The sequence below is a fragment of the Lactuca saligna genome, chromosome 9 (assembly GCF_052625555.1).
Source record: "Lactuca saligna cultivar CGN05327 chromosome 9, ASM5262555v1, whole genome shotgun sequence".
NCBI classification, from domain to species: domain Eukaryota; kingdom Viridiplantae; phylum Streptophyta; class Magnoliopsida; order Asterales; family Asteraceae; genus Lactuca; species Lactuca saligna.
The window spans coordinates 150,737,514-150,759,771 of NC_136425.1; the positions used below are offsets into that span (position 1 = coordinate 150,737,514).

The window sequence follows — 22,258 nt, forward strand, 5'->3', positions numbered from 1 at the left end:
TAGCACGTGTTCCAAAATGAATGAATAATATTTAATATGAATGTTTTAGTTTCAGTTCATAATGATAAACTAGCAAGGAAACACATTCAAATATTAGAACTTATGATTATACACTTTGCTCAACATAATACAAAGTGTTATGATATTTACATGCTGTTGGCAAAATTTAGCAATTCTGCCCTGTTTTGGAAAAATCATAGAAAAATCATACGAAGTCGAAAACTAGATCCGTAATTTCTGAGAGTTCACAAAATGTGTCTAGTTTGCTCATAATTTTTATCACAATTTATAATGACCTCTAACTTGGGTGAATAAGTCCATAATCACAGACTGGTCCGGATTGTTGTTTGAAATGATAGGCAGTTTTGTAAAAATCACCATAAATTGTAGAAAAATCGTATGGAGATGTGCAAGTAGCCATTTTAAAGCTAAAAACTTGAACTATTTGCACCTTGTATAGTTTTGAAAACAAAAGTGTTTAAGATGCCCAAAACAGTCTGTGAATGGAGTTGAACTTTTCTGATGAAGTCTGTTAGAAAAATTTAGATATGTTCTTAGTGTTTTAACTTGTATTCCCCCCCTGAAAACTTGAGAAAACATGAAAATGTAGGGGTATGAACTCACCTTAAGTGATTCCAGTAGGTAAGTGTTGAAGAAGGAAAGTGTTCAACCCAAGAACACTTGAAGAATCACTTGAAGAATCACTTGAAGATTCGAAGATCTAACACAATTATGAGAGAGTTTGTCTAAGATATCCATGATTTGAGTGGAAATAAATGAGATAATCATAAAGAGAATGGATTATGCTTACCAAATGTGGAGGAAAAACTCAAGATCAGCCCTTGAATCTCGAATTTCTAGAGAGAGAAAGTGAGAGAGGAAAGAGTTTGATCTTCTTGTGAAATGAGAGCAAATGAGAGAAGTGAGGAGAGAGGATGAATAATCAGCCCTCAAAAACGTGGGAAGGAGGGATAATTGAGTGGAAAAGACATTGATGTGACCTAGGTAAGGTGGAGAGGTGTGGTTAGTCAAAGAGTGGGTGTGGGGTGGTTGCTTGTGACTTTGGATAAGGCAAAGTCAACACTCCACCTTTAATAATTCATCCATTTGATTTTTATTATTTAAATAATGATTTTCATCAAAATATGTTTAAATTATGAATATTTAGAGTTTATTATGTTAAAATATAATTTCTGGAGAAAATCCCGCTTTAAAATCACGAAAAATGGGCTTAAAATGTTAAAAATATCAAAAATGGGCTAAAAATGGCAATTATGCGAAATCTGGCCGAGGCTCGGCCTCTTATGCTGAACCGAGAGAGAGAGGGAGGCGGAAACCGAGAGAAGAAGAGAAGGAGGGAAGAAGCCGAGAGGGGAGAAGGGAGAGGGTAGGAACCGAGAGGTGGGAGGGGACAGAGAGGCGCGCGAACAGAGAGCGAGTTAGCGAACAGAGAGGCGGAGGCGGACCGAGAGGCAGAATAGCGGACAGAGAGTGGGACGGACCGAGAGGGACCGACCGCTCGGTTGTGAACAGTACTCTCGGTTCCGGTTCTTGCTTCTTGGGCTCGGTCTCGGTTCGGTTCAGCATCAGGAGGGTTCGGCTCTACTTTCGGTTTCGGGTACTTGCTTCTTGCTCTCGGTTTCGGTTCTCTTGGCCACCAGAGGCTCGGTCTCTGGTCTCTTGGCCACCAGAGGCTCGGTCTCTGGTCCTAAGAAGCCTCTCATTCCGGTTTCGGTTCCTAAAGCCTATTTTTCTCGTTTTCGCCCCGTTTTAAGCCGTTTTTGACCCGGTTAAGGGCCGGAATGACCCGAATGATTCCAAAAAGTTACGGGAAACTTTTGAGAGAGATTTGGGAGAGATTTCTCACACTTGGAGAGATTTGGGAGAGATTTGACATTCTTGGAGAGATTTCTCATACAAAGAGATATTTGAGAGAGATTTCACATACTTAGAGGGATTTGGGAGAGATTTGACATTCTTGGAGAGATTTCTCATACAAAGAGATATTTGAGAGAGATTTCACATACTTAGAGGGATTTGGGAGAGATTTGACATTCTTGGAGAGATTTCTCATACAGAGAGATATTTGGGAGAGATTTCACATACGTGGAGAGATTTGGGAGAGATTTGACATTCTTGGAGAGATTTCTCATACAAAGAGATATTTGAGAGAGATTTCACATACTTAGAGGGATTTGGGAGAGATTTGACATAGTCAGAGATAGAGTGAAAACGATTGAGAGGGGATCCATGTGTGACAAATGTGAGTGTCCGGCATCGCAATGCATGGTTCGTAAACCCTGTTAAGCCCTGATTAAGGATCTTACACATTCCCGATGAGTATGCATCATTGTTTTATCAGTTTGGCTCGCCACGTAGTACGGTTTTTAGGTTAAAGAGATCTAGCTGTACGTACTTTTCGATTCATGTTTTCTTATTAGAGTAGCGACTTGTTTAGTAGATACTGAGCGTAAGTCCAAGTACACAAGGGTCAGTTGAGCTGACCGGTTTGACTTGTTGACTTGATTTGACTTTGAATTGACCGGAATTTGACGGTTGTCACAGTCAGGCTAGAACTCGCCGAGTCCCTCTTGAAAAACTCACTATAATTACCAATAAATCAACATACCAGGAACGGGTCGTTACACAATAGCATTTTTGTTAAGTTGTTGTTCTTGTCGAATAATATTTGGGATATTCAAAGTTTATGGACAAATGGAAACAATACAACACACATAAGCCATGACACAATAACCTTGTTATGAAATTAAACCATTTGATTATACAAAGACTATAACATTAAGACAACATTAACCACAACATAATTTCCTGCATTCAAACTCAAAACAAACACAAACACTACATAAACCATGCTACAATTTCTTGTCTTCAAACTCACAATAAGACCACCAGTACATTAACCCTATGACCATGACAATACTTCCTGCATTCATACACCACATTCAGACGCAACTTCAACCAAGCTTCAAGTAACAAATTGAAAAAAGACCCCAACTGAAGAGAATGATTAACTTTTACATTCTAGCTTTCATGATAGCTTGTTGAAGGGATTCTTGGAGCTTGTTCATAGACTTGAGTAACCCATGTATCACTTCCACCGATCTAGGGCACATGGGCTCATCAAACCACCCAATCCAACCACACATTCTCTCATTACGAAGATAAGACCAAAATCGACTTCCATGGTTGCAATATGACCAGGAAGTGACAATGGCAAGATCACGATTTCCACAAGCACATGTTGGCATTTTCCACAACTTTCTTTCTCTAACAGAGTAGTGATCGATTGAATTGGGAGGAAGAACAAGAAGAAGTAATATATACATTAATAAATTGTTCAGAAAGGGTCCTTTAGGGTAAAATGACATAAATACCCTCATGTGCAAGTCACATGGGGGCAACTTAACGTTGGAATGGATGGACATCCAACTCGGGGACCAAACGCATGCAACTTATCGTCCGTAGGTACTATTTAAGGGAAAATAGTATCGTAGGGACTACATTAAGGAAAAAACCAAAACCTAAAGGACCATTCACGTAATTTGCTCTAAACTAAAATAACTATGCAATAGTAAAGTATTAGAAAATATCAAACTTGATTGTATTAGAAAATATGTATAACAAAATATAAAAAAATATAATAAAGATTAAAAAAATAAATAATACATACGATTTTTGTAAACTCATGGATGGGTTCGGTTTATGCCACAAAACTAAACCGAAATGATAATACCAGTTTTTATAAAAAAAAATTAAACCAACTCCGTCTATTTTTGTTGGGTGTTCTGTTTAGTCGGTTTTTCGATTCTTAATTCGGTTTTTGCTCATCCCTAGACAAAGAGAAAAATGTTATTATGACTTAATATGGTATGTGAAAAAGGACGATAGATTTTAAATTTCGTATAAATTGTCGATTTGTGTTCTCCGTACATGTAACATATATATATATATATATATATATATATATATATATATATATATATATATATATATATATAACACGAAATTTATTAGAGAATGGCCAACAGGAAGCTAGACCACCAAAGAGTACATGAGAATAGAAACAAAAGAAATAGAAAAAACACAAAGTTGTAGAAACTAAACTAAAGCAAAAATTAAGAAGATGATGTTTAACATAACAGAAGAGCAAATGTAAACGAAAGGCAATGAAAAACTAGTAGAATCCGATAGTCTAATACTTCAAAGACTTAGTCACCAACATTGGTTAGCAAAGAAGGGTAATTACATTCCACTCCAATACTGCAGCAAATGCATGATCCATAGAGAAAAACGAGGAAAGATCTAGCATCAAACATTAGGTTTTCACTATGCGATCTCTGGCACAAATATCAGAGATCCAACATGTAAAATCATGTGACAAGGAAAAAATTGTCATTAGGGGCTTAATTATGGTATGTGAAGTGGATGAGAAATTTTAAATTTCAATATAAATTGTCTTTTTATATTATCCATATATGTAATGTGTGTCAAGTTTTTTTTTATTGTGAAGATCGTGATAAGGGTAAAAATGTAATTATTGCTTAATTTTGGTACCTGAAAGTGATGGGAGGCTTTAAAGATGAACTTTACCTCTCCCCTTTTAGTGAACAAGTTGGTTTTTAGCTTCTTGCTTTTTTCATTATAAATCAACATGCATTGTATGGAGATAAATGAGATGTTTAACCATAGTGTTGAATGAAATCCTGTGAAAAGATAATGTGAGCTTAAAAGTATGTATAATTTCCTATCATGTTAGAACACTATTTACATGAATTTGAATGTCTTTGAAGATTGTGTGCATTCATAAATCCTTGACAATTTAGTAGACGAGTTATTAAAATTGATTAAAATTAGAACATTTAAGTTATTGGTAGAAATTCTTGGATTTGAGTTTTTTAGTAACATTAATGTTTGATTCGTAAGGGCTACCAAGTTACAGTTTTACCCCTTGGTGTTTTGCTTCATGACCATTATGAAGGAAAACCTTTCTCATAACATAAAAGGATGCAACACCTTTATTATAATATGAGACATTTATATAGTATTTGATAAGAGAAATCACATCTTACAGGATCACATAAGCAAGAAAAAAACAGAAGGTTACAATCTTGACCTTAGAAGCGAACACACACACAAAAAAAGACATCACTTTTTACTTTTGTATGTTCACAAAAAAATATTTTTTTTCTTTTTCCCATCATCAATTGGGGCCATTAGTGGTCTAATGATATATATGTGACGTAAATGATATTTAATCTAATGATTATTAAAGTTTTTAATAAGTCCGATATTATATCTCAGAAAAGTAGTCTACATTAGCAAGTAAAAAATCAACAGAAAGTAAAAGGGCAAAAACAGGAAAAACGGAAATAAAGGGTAAGTTGAAAAAATATAAACAGATGTGGAAGCTTTTCTCTTGTATCAGAGCCAGGTTTCGATCCTGGGACCTGTGGGTTATGGGCCCACCACGCTTCCGCTGCGCCACTCTGATTTGTTGATAAATATGTCAAACTAATAATAATAATTAATAGAGAGACCTAGTGGTTCAGTTTTTTTCATCGATTAGTTTCACTGTTTTTGTTAGGAACATTGTTACCATTCTTATTCCATATAGTATACCATTAATTAAATTCCTTTCCGATATTAATTTTTTATATACCAAATTAAAGGCTCAAAATTTAGACTTCTCTCATGGATCTTAAAGAAAAACTAACGTGCCAAATTTGTAGGGTGTAGATGGAAAGAATGTTGTTACTTAAGTTTCCATTGATGAAACTAATGATCTAATATTCTAATTCCATGTTTCGGGTATGATCTTGTATCTTATCCCAATAAATTGACCCGACACCATTTTTTCATGAGCCCCAACTCCAAATGGCAGTACAACAAAAGTGATTTGTAGAAACAAATTTTTTCGTTTCTAGATGCTGTGATTTGTTTCTATAGGTTTTGGAAACAAAATTTTGTTTCTATAATTGTCGTTGCTATAGGCTCAATGCTATAGATTCCCTCCTCTTATAGAAGCAAAACTTTTGTTTCTATAGCCTATTTAATTTTCATTATTTTAATACTTTTCTAGTCAATAACTTGTTTTTTTATTTTTTTTAGAATCTCTATTGATACAACATTTTCTTTCAACATAATCATACTTCAGGTACAAAGTTTTGTTTCTATAGATTGTTTGTTTATTACTCTGCAAAAAAAAAAAAAAAAAAAAAAAAAAAAAAAAAAAAAAAGTTTCCACCGCATGTTCTAAATAAATATATTACGGTTTTTTTTGTCAAAATTTTGTACACAAATATTTTTATTTAAATATCCAGATTTTGTACCAAAACGTTTTAATTATATTTCTAGATTTTATCCTAAAACATAATATCATCCATTAAATCAAAAGCTATCAATGCTAATACAAAAGTTAACATCGAGTTTCATATAAACCAGCTAATGTATTAAAAAAACGAAATCATGCAATGTCTAAAATGTGAAATTACTCATCATCGCTAGTATTTTCTTGGTCATTTGTTTCTTGAAATTGACGAAATCTTAGTGTAGGACCATTGAATTGCATTGGCTTGGTAGTTGGGATTTTGATCTCCTAAAGCTTGTTGCATTTATTGCATGCTATAATACATCATTCTCATCACTCGTTGCATACCCAACATCTTCTCTTCCATTGCAACAATTGTAGATGTTGAAGATGCACCTTGATCAGTAGTTGTTTGACTAGGCTCGAGGTAACGAGATACACTTTTTAGCTTATGGCCAACCCCAAGATTATAACAACGACCTTCCCCGAGAGCATTTCTTAGGAAAATAGCCTCATCCACCAAAGATGATCAAATAGTTTGTTGTTGTGCCTCCAACTCTGCTAAGATCTCCCCCTACATTATAGGTGCATGAATTAATTGGTAAGTAATAATGATGGAAAAATAAAATCACATCCAGAATACATCATTCTCATCACTCGTTGCATACCCAACATCTTCTCTTCCATTGCAACAATTGTAGATGTTGAAGATGCACCTTGATCAGTAGTTGTTTGACTAGGCTCGAGGTAACGAGATACACTTTTTAGCTTATGGCCAACCCCAAGATTATAACAACGACCTTCCCCGAGAGCATTTCTTAGGAAAATAGCCTCATCCACCAAAGATGATCAAATAGTTTGTTGTTGTGCCTCCAACTCTGCTAAGATCTCCCCCTACATTATAGGTGCATGAATTAATTGGTAAGTAATAATGATGGAAAAATAAAATCACATCTAGATTAATTTGCCAAAAAGAAACCATCATATAAATATTTGTCCAAGTTTTATGTTCTTAACCCATTTAGCACACCAAATCAAAAACAAACAACAACTTAAATGATATATGTTGAGCTTATTATTAGAAAATAAACAAATGCCAATATCAGTACAAGAGTTAGTTTGAACAGGTAAAAAAGACAACAAAAGGGTAAACAACTAACAATAGGCTAAGCAGCTCATGAAAGAAAAAACCTTAAGATGTGTCTACTCCTAAGGGAAAAATGTCAACAAAAACCAAAGATGAGAATGCCAACCACCTAAACCACACCAGATGACTTTTCTTATGTATGGAGCACATACTCCAATAATGAACTAGAGAGAATGTATCAACAAGCAGAATGCATTCACACTAGTACCAAGGGCAAAATGAAACATCTCAAAAATGCAGACCAAAAATTCCGTTTTCAAATCATTATTAAAACCATAAATCATCCATAATCATAAATAAAATTGTGAATCATGTATCATAAAGTATCACAATATCTGTCACATATCAAAATCTCATATCAAAATATTAGAGTAAAACTCTCAGGCTGAAGACTGTGGTGTGTGATATGCGATCATCCCGAGCCCTTCCCTTTGCTAGTGGAAGTACCTGAAACCAAACCTGAAAATCCTAATAACGAAGCTTAGTGAGCTCCCCCAAACTACCACATAACATACATATATAACACGCAACTAAAGAGATACATGCCTGCCCACACTCATGGAGATACGGGCCCCACCCACACTCCGCTAGCTAGGAGATATGGGCCCCACCCACACTCCACTGACTCTGAGATACGGGCCCCACCCACACTTAGCTACTTTGAGATACGGACCCGCCCACACTCGGCTACTATGAGATACGGGCCCCGCCCACACTCAACTGTTATGAAATACGGACCCCCCCACACTCAGCTATTAAATAAACATACATGTATCACACAAACATGTATAACTAGTTCTATCAGTCAGACGTATATCTATAATCGAACTAAACTGTGAGATACGGGCCCCGTCCACACTCGGCTACTACCATATCATACTACGAGTCGGCCTTGGTGCCTTAGACCCATCCCTATTGAAGGGAAACTCACCTCGTATGACTGACTGCTGAAAACCTGAGTGAGGAATCCCTGTCTGCTACTCCAGCGACTCTCCGGCTACAATTTCCATAATAACACATAATAAAAAACTAATAACTCTTCATAGGGTAAAATGACCATTTTACCCCTGGTTAAAGTCAACACACTAGTCAAAGTCAACATTCTGGTTTGACCAACACGCCGAGTTCTATCGAGATGTTCAGTCGCGACTTGGCTCATCCACTCGTCGAGTCCCTCCACAGACTCGTCGAGTTGTACCTAACTGAATCGGGACAACACGACATCACTCGTCGAGTTCCATTATGGACTTGACGACTCCTTCTATCTGTTTGGCAAACTTTACGGATTAAGCCCCTATCTTCTAGATCCAAGGTTCTTAGTTCGTTTGTCCACTAGAAAGGCCTTTCTAAGGGTAAATTTTCCAACTTTACCCATCCATAACTCTTCTAAAAGGGTTTAGATAAAACCCTAATTCCTATAAGACATGCACATTGTCCAAAAGGCCATAGAGCCTCAAATACATGCATAAAAACCTAGATCTAGGGTCTTAACATATGTTGGACCCATAAAGTTTCGAGCTTTCCTTCCATACATAGCCTTTTAGGGCTAAAAGACCATAAACTTGCTCATATGCTTGCATGGGGATTCCATGGTCATAAAGTTTGCACCTTTATGCCATGGAACCCTCCCTAGATGCTAGATCTGAGATATGAGACACTTGGGACGTCCCAACTCCAAGGACCAAGGTTCTTGAACCAAAACATTCATAAAATGGAAACAAATAGATCTAAGAGAAGAATCATCAAGTTGGAAACTTGATTACTAGAAAATGTAGCTAATGGAGTGTAGTTCCTGGATCTACTCCTTCCCTCTTGAGTCTTTTATCTTCTACTTCTTCCATAAGCTTCAAAATGCACCAAATAACACTCAAAATGGCAAGAAATAGCTCAAGATCACTTATGGTGGATAAGGGTTTCGAATTTAGGGTTTTGGAGATGATGGAGGCTGAACTGGAGGCCAGATATGATGCTTAAATAGGGTGCAAACCCTAAGGATTAGGGTTTCATCCAGCCTATCCTACTCGTCGAGTCACGGCTATAACTCATCGAGTAGCTCACTAAAACCCTCGTATACAAACTACCTTCTACTCGACGAGTCAGGGCTACCAACTCGTCGAGTCGTTCTTTCAAAATAATATATAAATACTTAATTAAACGTGTATCAGGAAACCAGATATTACAATTCTCCCCCACTTGTCTTAGACTTCATCCTCGAAGTCTACTGTATCTGAAAACAACTCTGGGTAGTGCTCCCTCATCTCCTCCTCGAACTCCCCAATCCACTCCGAGCCCTTGCGGTGTTGCCACTGCACATTCACTAGCTCGACCCTCTTGTTCCTCAGCTCCTTCGTCTTGCGATCCATAATCGCCACAAGTCTCTTAATGTAATTCAGGTTGTCATCAACCTGAATATTTTCTAAGGGTACAACTGCTGAATCATCTACCAAGCACTTCCATAGCTGGGGAAACATGGAATGTGTTGTAGATCTAGCTAAGCTCTACTGGGAGATCTAACCGGTAAGCAACCCGAATCATCCGTACCAAAACCCTAAACGAACCAATGAACTTGGGGCCTAGCTTGCCCCGCTTCCGAAATCTGATAACACCTTTCCAGGGTGACACTTTCAGGAGGACCATGTCGGCCACCTGAAACTCCAAATCCGAACGCCGCTTGTCGGCGTAACTCTTCTGCCAACTCTGAGCAGTCTGGAGCCTGCTCCGAACCTGCTGGATCTACTCTGTGCTCTTGAGTACTTCCTCCGTACTCCCTATGACCCTCTGACCGACCTCACCCTAACAGATTGGGGTCCTGCATTTCTTCCCTTATAACATCTCGAAGGGAGGCTGGTCTATACTGTTACGGTAATTGTTGTTATATGAAAATTACGCTAACGGAAGATACGTATCCCAACTACCACCGAAATCCAAAATGCATGCTCGAAGCATGTCCTCGAGAGTCTGAATCGTCCTCTCACTTTGTCTGTCCGTTTGGGGGTGGAAAGCGGTGCTGAAGTGGAGATGAGTACCCATCTCGTTGTGAAACCGCTTCCAAAATATGGAAGCAAAATGGAGATCTTGGTCTGACACCACCGAGACAGGAACTCCATGACATGCCACTACCTCTTGCACATAAATCTCAGCTAGCTTCTCGGCCGAGATGCTCTCCTGGATCGGTATGAAGTGAGCGCTCTTGGTCAACCAATTCACGATGACCCATATTGAAACGACTCCACGTGCGGTCCTGGGAAGCTTAGTAATGAAATCCATGGTGATATCCTCCTATTTCCACACGAGAATGTCTAACGGCTGCATCTTTTCGTGAGGTCTCTAGTGCTCTACCTTGACCTTCCTGCAGGCCAAGCATCTCTCCACGTACCAAGCTACGTCCCGCTTCATGCAGGGCCACCAGTAATTGGGTCGAAGATCTCTGTACATCTTCGTCACCCCCAGATAGATGGAGAACCAGGATTTTTGGCCTCATCCATCAATATCTGTCGCACTCCGCCCCAGTACGGCACCCAGACCCTCCCATGCAGGGTCAACAGTCCCCTGTTTTCGTAATTGAAGGAGGCCACCTGACCTTTAATCCGCTTGCACTTTTGGCGCTCCTCCTTCAGGCCCTCGACCAGCGCCTCTTCGATCTGCTCCAACAATGAAGTAATCATTGTCATCCTCAAATAGATCTCTTAGATCGGGGCCTCTACCGCCTTACGGCTCAGGGAATTTGGCATTGCCTGGGTGATAAAGGATATCACAATCATAATCCTTAACCACATCTAACCATCGACACTGCCTCATGTTTAGATTCGGATGATCCATACGGTACCTCAAACTCTTATGGTCCGTGTAGATGGTACAACATACCCCATAGAGGTAATGCTGCCAAATCTTGAGGGCGAAAACCACAACCTACAGCTCTAAATCGTGCGTCGGATAGTTAGCCTCATGAGCCTTCAGCTGCCTCGACGCATAAGCTATCACTTGACCCCTCTGCATCAGAGTTGCACCCATACCAATGATTGAGGCGTCACAGTAAACTCAAAAGTTATCAACTCCGTCTGGCAAGGTCAGAATCGGTGCCTCGCATAATTGTTGCTTAAGCGTCTCAAAGGTTGCCTACTGCTCAAGTCCCCAACGAAAAACTACTGACTTGTCACACCCCAAAACCGAGAATGGCGGAATACGTTCTGAGGTGGGGGACGTCATGTGCACTATCATAACAATTGCATAATAGTAAAAACAAGCAACAACAACCATTGCATTAATATAGTGATGGTAAATACAAAAGTGTTCTGTACAATTAATGGACACCAAAAGTATAAACAAAAATAAAAGATGAGTCTTGTATACGCTCCATCTTCTCAAAAGCTGCACCAGTACTTGTCTATTTTTTACCTGAGAATACAAGTTATTTTGAAAACGAGTATCAACATAAAGCTGGTGAGTTCATAAGAATTTATTGTCGTTGCTTGTATAAAAGTGTTTACAATCATGTAATATAAAAGTTGTAATTAATGTTTTAGAATAGTAAAAATCCCTAGAAAATCCTATACTTTGCAGAATTGAGCATTTGTAAGTTAAATCCTTCGAGTGCGTAAAAGTATTTCCATTGAAACTTTCAGTTGTAAAAATAAGGTAATAAATTTCATTCAAGTAACGTAGATGAGGAAAAATATTGTCGGCTGGCTGTAGTAGTGTTGCAAAGTTCAATTAGTAATATATATTTATTTACTTCGGGAAGTTAGTTTGGACTTTAATTCTTAGTGTGTTAATTTGGATATGGATGTAATCTCTCATGTAACCAAACTGAGTGATAATAGAGAGTCCGATGACCTTCCCGGTCATACGTAATGTAGCGATGTTTTGTCACCCCTGGGCCTGGTCGGCTCGGGCTATAGTTAACAGTCGGGATGTAATAGTGTCCGTCCTGTATAGATCTATACATGTAGTGTTGCTTGCATTCCGGGAAGCTCTGGTTACATGGTATTTGCGCAGTAGAGTGCCGTATAGAGGGATAGTGTGTTATATTCTGGATTAGTGAATTCTCTTGTATTATAGTATAGTAAACCTTTAGTATAGTATATAGAGTGTTCTCTTTAACGTGCATTAACTTGTAATAGTAGTAATTATAGTGAGTATCATAGTGAAAGAGATAACGAGCAGTAGTCTTAACTATACCTATTATAGTTAAATAGAGTGTGGGATTGCATGCCTTTGATTTACAAAGGTATTGAATAAGATGAAGACTTTCATATCTACACAAATATATATGATATATAACTAAGAATTCAACGACAGTCGGACAGATAACGGTATACCCTAAGACCACAATCAAACAAGAACAGGAAGTAAGGCGAGCTATCGGTCCTAAGTCCTTCAAGTCTTACTTATATAAATTTATTGGTGTAGATATAGTTTAAAAGAAACGTAGTTTAAGAATAGTTTGAATTTATTTTAATAACAATTTAACATGGAAAATACGATTGATAATTATCTAAAACAGTTTTGTTGACAAGTAGCTAAAAGTATAGAAAAATCCTTTTTGATTGCAAATTATAAATCACATATGATTTGATACTATAACTTGTTGTATTTAACTTGTATTCCCCCCTAAAACATGTAAAAACATTTGAAAAGGTTAATTAAGTGGTATGAACTCACCTGAAGCGAGTAGATCAGGTGGAAGTGTCGGATGAGCGCTTGGTGTCAAGTGAAGACTTGAACACACTTTATGACCCTAGTAACATATGAAGACATATGTTTACATGTAATTAGTGACTAAGACACTAATTAAACACATATAGGCATCCTAATGTGAAGAAAAACTCTTTGGTCAAGTGATAGGAGGCTATTGGGTTGCAAGGAAGGAGTGTAAGGCCTCACTATGGAGTTTACTCCTCAAGTACTCACCTTAGGTGAGTTTGCGATTGAGGGACCCATTCCCCCATGAGTTTACGGCCGTAAACTCATGGGAGGAGTGTATTTGTGTGTCTTAAAGCCTCTTGTATCACTAGGAAGTTTTCCAAGGTAAATTCCAAGGTAAATTCCAAGGCTTGAGGGTTGTTTAGGGTTTAAAAGGGGCACTCCCTTGGAGTTTGCGGTCCTAGGACCACTCCTTGGGAGTTTACGGTCGTGAACCCCATGGTTTACGGCTGTAAACCCTTGGACACCCCTTATACTTCGTTTTTGAGGTCCTTATCTCACTCCTACAAGTCTCTATGTGAAGGTCCAAGGCTAAATAGGGGGTTTAAGGCTCAATTTGCATAATTTGAGGAAGTTTACGGCCTAAGAGTGTTCCTGGGCCGTAAACCCTCTTTCAAGCCTCCAAACATAATGTTCAATGTCTAAAACACTTCAATGGTAAGTTCTAAGTTAGCCTCTAAGCCTAAGGAAGAGATTTGGGGGCATTTTAGCACACTTTTAGGGGTTTACGGCCTCAGAAGGTTCTTGGGCTGTAAACTCCTTGTTCTTGGCCTTCTTGGATGATTTTAAAGCTATATTAACATGTAATGAGTTTTAGAACAATCTAGGGTAAGAGAACTTATAGTTTGGGAGCGAAAACTTGTGGATTTTTGGAAGAATCGGGCCTTGAAGAGAGAGAGAGAGTAGAGAGAGAGTGACTAGAGTGGTAAAAAGTCTAAGTTGGTGACCACTCAACCCTTATATAGGTTTAAGTTTGTGGCCAGGTGGAAGTCTACCCGATACTGACGTTAAACTAGGCTTATGGTCGTACCCGATTAAATGGTCGTATTTTAACTTGTTTGTACCTAAAACTTTTTAAAAGAATATTGAGGGTGCTTCCCGTGTTACTAATTTATTCCGATCCTTATGAAGTCATAATAAAAGTTTAAATTTTAATTTATCCGATCCCAATGTTAACGTAAAAGTTTAATACGAACGAGTTCTATTAACGGAAAACGAGTTACGGTGACGAAATAAATTTCAGGTTGTCACACGATTTCTTGGTCAGTCGGGTCAACGGAACTGCAATCTTGGAGAAGTCCTGGATAAATCTCATGTAATGCCTTGCCAGACCCAAGAAACTCTGAATCTCAGTTGGAGACCTCAGAATCTCCCACTGCATCATAGCCTCTATCTTGGCCGGATCTACCAAAATACCCTTCTGATTGACGAGGTGCCCAAGAAACTGCACCTCGTGCAATCAGAACTCACACATAGAGAACTTCGTAAAAAGTCTCTCCCTTCCCAGTGTCTCTAGCACCTCTCTCAGGTGCTCCTCATTTTGCTCCTGAGTCTTGGAGTAAACCAATATGCCATCAATGAATACTATTACATACCGATTCAACATTGGTCTGCACATGCGGTTCATGAGGTCCATGAACGCGGCTAGAGCATTGGTGAGCCCAAACAGCATCACCACAAACTCATATTGACCATAGCGAGTCCTAAAAGTTTTATTCTGCACATCATCATCCCTGACTCGCATTTGGTGATACCCTGATTATAGATCACTCTTGGAGAACCAAGGTGATCCCTGAAGTTGGTCAAACAAATCATCTATCCTCGTAAGTGGGTAACGGTTCTTCACCATTACCTTGTTCAGCTCCCGGTAATCTATGCATATGCGATGTGACCCGTCCTTCTTCTTCACAAACAGGATCCGGGATCCCCATGGTGAACTGCTCGACCTAATAAAACCCTTGTCTATCAGCTCTTGTAGCTGCATAGACAACTCCTGCATCTCAGGAGGAGCCAATCGATATGGTACCTTGGCTATCGGAGCTGCACCAGGGACCAGGTTAATCCTAAACTTAACATGTCTCTCCAGAGGTATCCCAGGAAAATCCTCTAGTAATACGTCCGGGTACTCTTGTACTACCGGTACATCATCAACTGTCACCTTACCCTTATCCCGGGTATCCATGACATAGGCGACATATCCTGCGCAACCCTGATATAAGTGGCACCTCACCCTCGATGCTGAACATAGAATCGGTCGGCATTGTGGCCTCTCACCTTGAATCACTAGCTCTCCCCTACTAGGAGTGCGAACTCTCACTAGTTGCAGCTCACAATCAATCACTTCCCAATTGGGGCTCAACCAATCCATACCCACTATAACCTTATTCCCTCGCAGGGGAATAGGAACCAACAAATAACCGTAGTGTACATCCTTTATGAACCCTCGCGACCCTAACAGTACTATCATATGCTATCTCTACATCAAGTGGTCAATCCATCCCCTGGAGCTCGACTAAATCATTTGCTAAGCGCAAGTGACACAAAGGATCAGGTAGCTCCTGAATCAAATAGTACCATGGCTGATATGTCGTTTACTAAGAACGATCCTATAACCAAATCAAGAGCTGCATGTGCCTCCTTTTTTGTCGACTAGAAGGCTCTGCTCTTTGCCACTGGCGCCTCAGCCCGGCCCTGACGGCCGTCTGTAATCCTTAATGTAGAAGGGGTGGGTGCCATCACCTTTCCTGCTGCTGCTAAACTCGAACATTGGGACCTCTTGTGGCTCCTTTGATTTCACTGAAAGCAAATCAGACCAGATAATGCAGTAGTAATAGTGGCAGAAGCAGCAGTACAATCCCTACTCACATGCCCTATTTGGTCGCATTTGAAGTAGCCTGAACTCCCCGACCTGCACGTCCCCTCGTGCGATCTACCACACTTGCCGCAATGGCCTCGACCCTGCTGGCCCTTCCCTCGGGAATTCATCTTAGGCTTCTTGCCCGAGCCCTCCATGCCAAATACCGACTCTGGCTTCCTTTTCCTATCCATCTATAAATCAATCTCTCTCTCACGAGCCCTCGCGATCATATCCTCCAACATTTTGCTGTTGGAGCGGCTCACAAACTGGTGGATATCACTCCGCACATCTCATGATATCGAGCCTTCTTCATCTCCTCGTTCGCCATGTACTGCGGAACAAGAAGGGCCCTCTCCCTGAACTTGGCAGTGATCTCCGCCATAGTCTTAGTAGTCTGCTCCAGATCCTGGAACTCCCTCGCTAGCAGTTGCACCTCTATCACAGGTGCAAACTCGGCCCTGAACCTGGTCGCGAAATCACTCTCATCGCATCCAATGTTGTATTATCACAAATGGCTCTCCCAACCTCCTCCCACCAGTCACGTGCCATGTCCTTCAGAAGATAGGATGCAAGCCTAACATTGTCCCCCTTGGGGCATCTTCTGGTGCTCGCAATGGGGTTCCAAGCCCCATAGTAGTCGGGAGCTCCAGAAGCCCTGAACTGTAACACCCGTAGATCCGGGCTAGACAATTTAGAGGAAATAAGTGTCGAAAATGAGTTTTCGACAAATGACTATTTAGAATAAATACTCTTAACCAAGTTGCAGAATAAATCTCAAGGGTTCTGTACATATAAATAACACCGAAATCTAAGTTATAACGAAGAAGTTATGGCTCGTCGAAGTTTTACGGTAAAACCGACATGATACCGGAAGACGTAAATAGTGAATTTACGATAGAGGACTTTTTTGCCTTATTGATCTAAAAAAAAAGTTGTATTATACATTAAACCAAGAGCATGCATAAAAAGAACGCCCAAATCTGACTTCGTATGAGGAAGTTCTGAATTTTCTAAGATTTGGCATAGCATTGCACGGTCCGAAACTCGAATTTTAGATCGAGCGGTTTTTGGCCTACGCAACCTAAATGAGATTTGAAGATCTCATTAATAGGAAGTCAACGATAAAAAGACAGATGGAAATGGAGTCCGTATGAAAGAGTTACGAATTTTTCGCGGTCATTTAACAGTATAATCTCCTCCTACTGTTAAATTTAAGATCGGTCCAGAATTAGACAACGGAGTCAAAATGAAAGTTGTAGATCTTATTTTTACCTATGCTTGGATATACAGAACGTCAGAAATGAAGTTCATATGCGAAATATATGGACGAAGCTTAGTCTCTACTCTTCGAGCGTGATGAATTCGATACAGTTTTGTAAATCCAAGATAGAATGAGAATTAGCCAATGGTGTCTAAATGAAAGTTGTAGTAATCATAAATAACAACACATGGATATAAATAACATCGAAAATGGAGCTCATATGTGAAATATATGAACGAATCTTAGTCTCTACTCTTCGAGCGCGATAAATATGATATAGTTTTTGTAAATCTGAGATAAAAATGAGAAATAGCCGATGGGCTCTAAATGAAAGTTGTACTGCTCATAAATACCAACACATGGATATAAAGAACGTAGAAAACGGAGCTCGTACGCGGAAGATACGAACGAAGCTTAGGGACTACTCTACGATAAAACCCCTATAAATAAGAGATGAACTCTTCATAATTTCTTCACACCATAACCTTTCTTTCTCTCTCTAACTTCTCTCTAGCCTCCCTAAACCCCTACCAAGTCTAGGGAACCTCCCTAACACCAGAAGGAAGCCCCAGATCGCCCGAAGGCTCCGAGAAGAAAAGCTTTCAGCTCGAAATGTTGCTCCAGCGAAGCCCGATTTTGATAAAAACCCGCTGTTCTGTCGAAGGAAATTGTTTTAAGAGTAAGGAAGCGTTGTGTGAGTTTGGAATCACCACCTTAACAGGTGAGTGCATGGTCCCTTTCATCTTACACATAGATATGAAGTATTTTATATAAGTACATGCTATGTGTGCATATTATCTGTATACTTGCTATCAATGTTGGATGAACTATTTTATACAAGTTTTATATGATTTAAACTGTATATGTATTTATATCTACATAATATGTTGGGTAAAACATGGGTAGATGAAATAGTTGTTGTGTGATAACACGATGAAAGACATCAATGTTGATAGTGATCCAGTCATCTAGTGGAGTATATATGACAACCACGGACTATACTAGACAGTCCAGTGGAACGCTAGCAGGCTCGTAACCTATAGGTGTTCTTTTAACTAGGTGCTCATTAGGGATTTTAAACTTAGTGTGTTCACTAGGTATTTTTAAACTAAGTGTGTTCACTAGTTATTTTTGAACTAAGTGTTCACCAGATGTTTTGGACTACGTTTTCACCAGTTGTAATCTATAAACCTTGTTAACGATGGACTTCGTGCCAATTCCTTAGGATGATCCTTAGGAATAAATAAACGATGAATAGTTGATTCTTAGGGTAGATCCTTAAGAGTAAAGAAGATAATGGGTATGGGTAATTGGGTTGATTAATTGTTTGAAGATTAAACATAATAATTATATTATTGTGGGTTGAAAACCCTATGTACTCACCAGGTTTCCCAACCTGACACATTCAGTTTATTTATATCACAGTGTTGATATGAAGTCACATTACACTGAGAAATTAAGGAGATATAAATCACTAGTGATAATGAATGTAAGTTTTGTTTATGCTTATGTTTTTGTATTGACGATGACATCCTAAATGTTTTAAAATGAATAAAAATACTTTTCTTTGGAATGCCTTGATAACATATTTATCATGTTTACTGGGAACAAATCTCGCAACATTTTTATTAAAAGAGGTACTCTGATTTTTATAAAGCATACACAAAATCACTTTTTTCTGGCCGTGAAAATGGGGATGTCACAGTTGGTATCAGAGCATTAGTTTAAGCGAACTAGGAATAAGGATTTATTTATAGACTTAAACTTAGAATGGTAAGCGATGATCGTGAGGAGTGTGTCTAATATATTTTAGGAAGTACACCTAAATAGACACAAGCACTAGCTCATTTAGGGAAGATGTCTAAATTGTTTTTGTGCTAAATGATTTGCGATGCTTTATGATGCTATCGCTTGATCGGATCTATGGTTTGTTGCCGATCGGATCTGGAAACTTTATGTGTTCAGATTTCTAAACGTTTACTTATGATATTAGAAGTGACATGTATTTTTTCGAGGTAATAAGGAGGAATACGCGTCTAAACCTTCCTCTATCTTTATTCTCGTCCTGGTAGACCAAACGATTGTTTTGGTGTGCAGAACATCATGGTGAAGAATCATAGTGAATTGAGTAAATGGAGAAAATGAGAAGGATTACGATAGTGAATGATACATATCAGAAGATATCATAAGAGTGATATCTTGCCTTTAGAATGCGTCTAATAAATAATATATCTAGTATGGGAGAAGTACACATTCGATTAGTAGAAAGAAAGATTTTTGGTAGAATCCATGAAGTTATCCTATCGTCTGACATTTCCATCAACAACCGAGTTGAAACAGAATTGATGATCGAAGATACGCATGGAAGAAGTCCTAGTAGATTTTGGACACATTTGTATGTGTCAATTTGTTTTTATATAATAACTTGGAGAACTACGAGGCTATACTTGAGACGAGTATGAATAGGTGTGAAAGGTAGTAGAGACCTATACTAACGGAAGCACATGACTCGCAATTGGATTATTATATAGTTATATAATTGGTATTTTGTAAGTTGCAATTTCGGCCTCGTATTATATTTTAAAGTTATGTTTTTCGTCCATTTTTATAGTATTCATTTTCATTAATATTTATTTTTATTAATTATATTAATTGTCTTTTAGTACTCTACCAAATATGATATATTTCAAATTTTATTTTTGTGCACCACTTTTATACATAACTAGGTGTGAGACCCGTATATTATACGAGTTAATTTAAAAAATGATTAAACTTAAAGTATAAAAAAGAAATATTTTTTAATGTACAATTTTAAAATAAGAAAGAAAAGAAACGTATTTATTACAATTTAATATCATATATATTATATTTAATATTTTATATATATATATATATATATATATATATATATATATATATATATATATATATATATATATGACTTTAATTAAAAGTTAAAATAAACCAAAAATTGAAAAGTGGATAATATTTATTTTAAAATTACCACAAAATGATAAGTATCAAAACTCATGAGAGATTCACAAGTGGCAAAAAAACTTTCATTTATTAATGATGATTGTTAAGATAGAAACTTTATTTTATACTTTTATGGTACAATTTGTAAAAGTTTACCTTGCGATCTCTAAATTTTTTAGCACCTTTTTTTTTTTTTTTTTTTTTTTTTTTTTTTTTTGAATATGATAAAGATTGAAAAACATTTGAATGTAATTATAGTTGTTCTGTTGTTTGATTTGGCTAAAGATTGTCACCATAAAACTGCATAAATTAATATCATTGTGTAGAAAATAACATTGTAGTTTGTAATTTTGGAATATGTTTGAAAGTAACTATGTTGAAAGTTGTCTTAAAATTTCTACTAAAACTTTATCCATATCGGCGTGCGTTTTTTAATATACTGGGCTTCTCCGTACATGTAATATATGCTAAATTCTTTATGGGAAAATCATGTGACAAGGGGGGGGGGGGGGGGGGGGGGGGGGGGGGGCTTAATTATGCTATGTGAAGTGGATGGGAAATTTTAAATTTCAATCTAAATTTTCTTTTTATATTATGCATATATGTAATGTATGTCAAGTTTTTTTTTTTTATTATAGAGATCTTGACAAGGGTAAAAATGTAATTATTGCTTAGTGAACAAGTTGGCTTTTAGCTTCTTGCTTTTTTCATTGTAAATCAACATGCATTATATGGAGAAAATGAGATATTTAACCATAATGTTGAATGAAATCATGTGAAAAGATATGTCAATGTATCACGTGAACTTAAAAGTACGTATCATTTCCCATCATGTTAGAACACTGTTTACAAGACTTTGAATATGTCATTGAAGATTGTGTGTATTCATAGATCCTTCACAATTTAGTAGATGAGTAATTAAAATTGATTAAAATTATAACATTTAAGTTATTGGTAGAAATTCTTGGATTTCAGATTTTGAGTAACATTAATGTTTGATTCGTAAGGGCTACCAAGTTATAGTTTTACCCCTTGGTGTTTTGCTTCATGACCATTATGAAGGAACACCTTTTTGATAACATAAAAGGATGCAACACCTTTTATTATGATATGAGACATTTATATAGTATTTGATAAGAGCAATTACATTTTACTGGATCACGTAAGCAAGAAAAAAACAGAAAATTACAATCTTGACCTTAGAAGCAAACACACACACAAAAAAAAAAAAACACCCCTTTTTACTTTTGTGTGTTCATTAAAAAAATATTTTTTTCTTTTTCCCATCATCAGTTGGGGCCATTAATGGTCTAACGATATATATATGTGACGTAAATGATATTTAATGTAATGATTATTAAAGTTTTTAATAAGTCCGATATTATATCTCAGAAAAGTAGAGTCTACATTAGCATGTAAAAAATCAACAGAAAGTAAAAGGGCAAAAACAGGAATAACGGAAATAAAGGGTCAGTTTTAAAAATATAAACACATGTGGAAGCTTTCTCTTGTATCAGAGCCAGGTTTCGATCCTGGGACCTGTGGGTTATGGGCCCACCACGCTTCCGCTGCGCCACTCTGATTTGTTGCTTAATACGTCAAATTAATAATAATAAATAATAGACAAACCTAGTGGTTCAGTTTTTTTTCATCGATTAGTTTCATTGTTTTTGTTAGGAACATTGTTAGTATTCTTATTCCATATAGTATACCATTAATTAAATTCCTTTCCGATATTAATATTTTATATACCAAATTAAAGGCTCAAAATTTAGACTTCTCTTATAGATCTTAAAGAAAAGCTACTGTGCCAAGTGTGGTGGGTGTAGATGGAAAGAATGTTATTACTTAAGTTTCCATTGATGAAACCAGTGATCTAATTCCATGTTTCAGGCATGATTTTAATTTAAAAAAAAACGTAAGGTTTTAAAATTTATTTGGCAATGGTTTTTTTTTTTTGTGGGTAGCAGTGACATATATAGGTGC

General features: G+C 37.5%; 2 non-coding genes across 2 annotated transcripts; both read right to left on the bottom strand.

The window, feature by feature from the left end:
* Window positions 1–5,440: 5,440 nt before the first annotated feature.
* Window positions 5,441–5,512, bottom strand: TRNAM-CAU (transfer RNA methionine (anticodon CAU)). Its single transcript has one exon. It is a non-coding gene; the product is annotated as a tRNA-Met (tRNA).
* A 16,271-nt stretch (window positions 5,513–21,783) lies between these two features.
* TRNAM-CAU (transfer RNA methionine (anticodon CAU)) lies at window positions 21,784–21,855 on the bottom strand. The gene has a single exon. It is a non-coding gene; the product is annotated as a tRNA-Met (tRNA).
* Window positions 21,856–22,258: the final 403 nt, after the last annotated feature.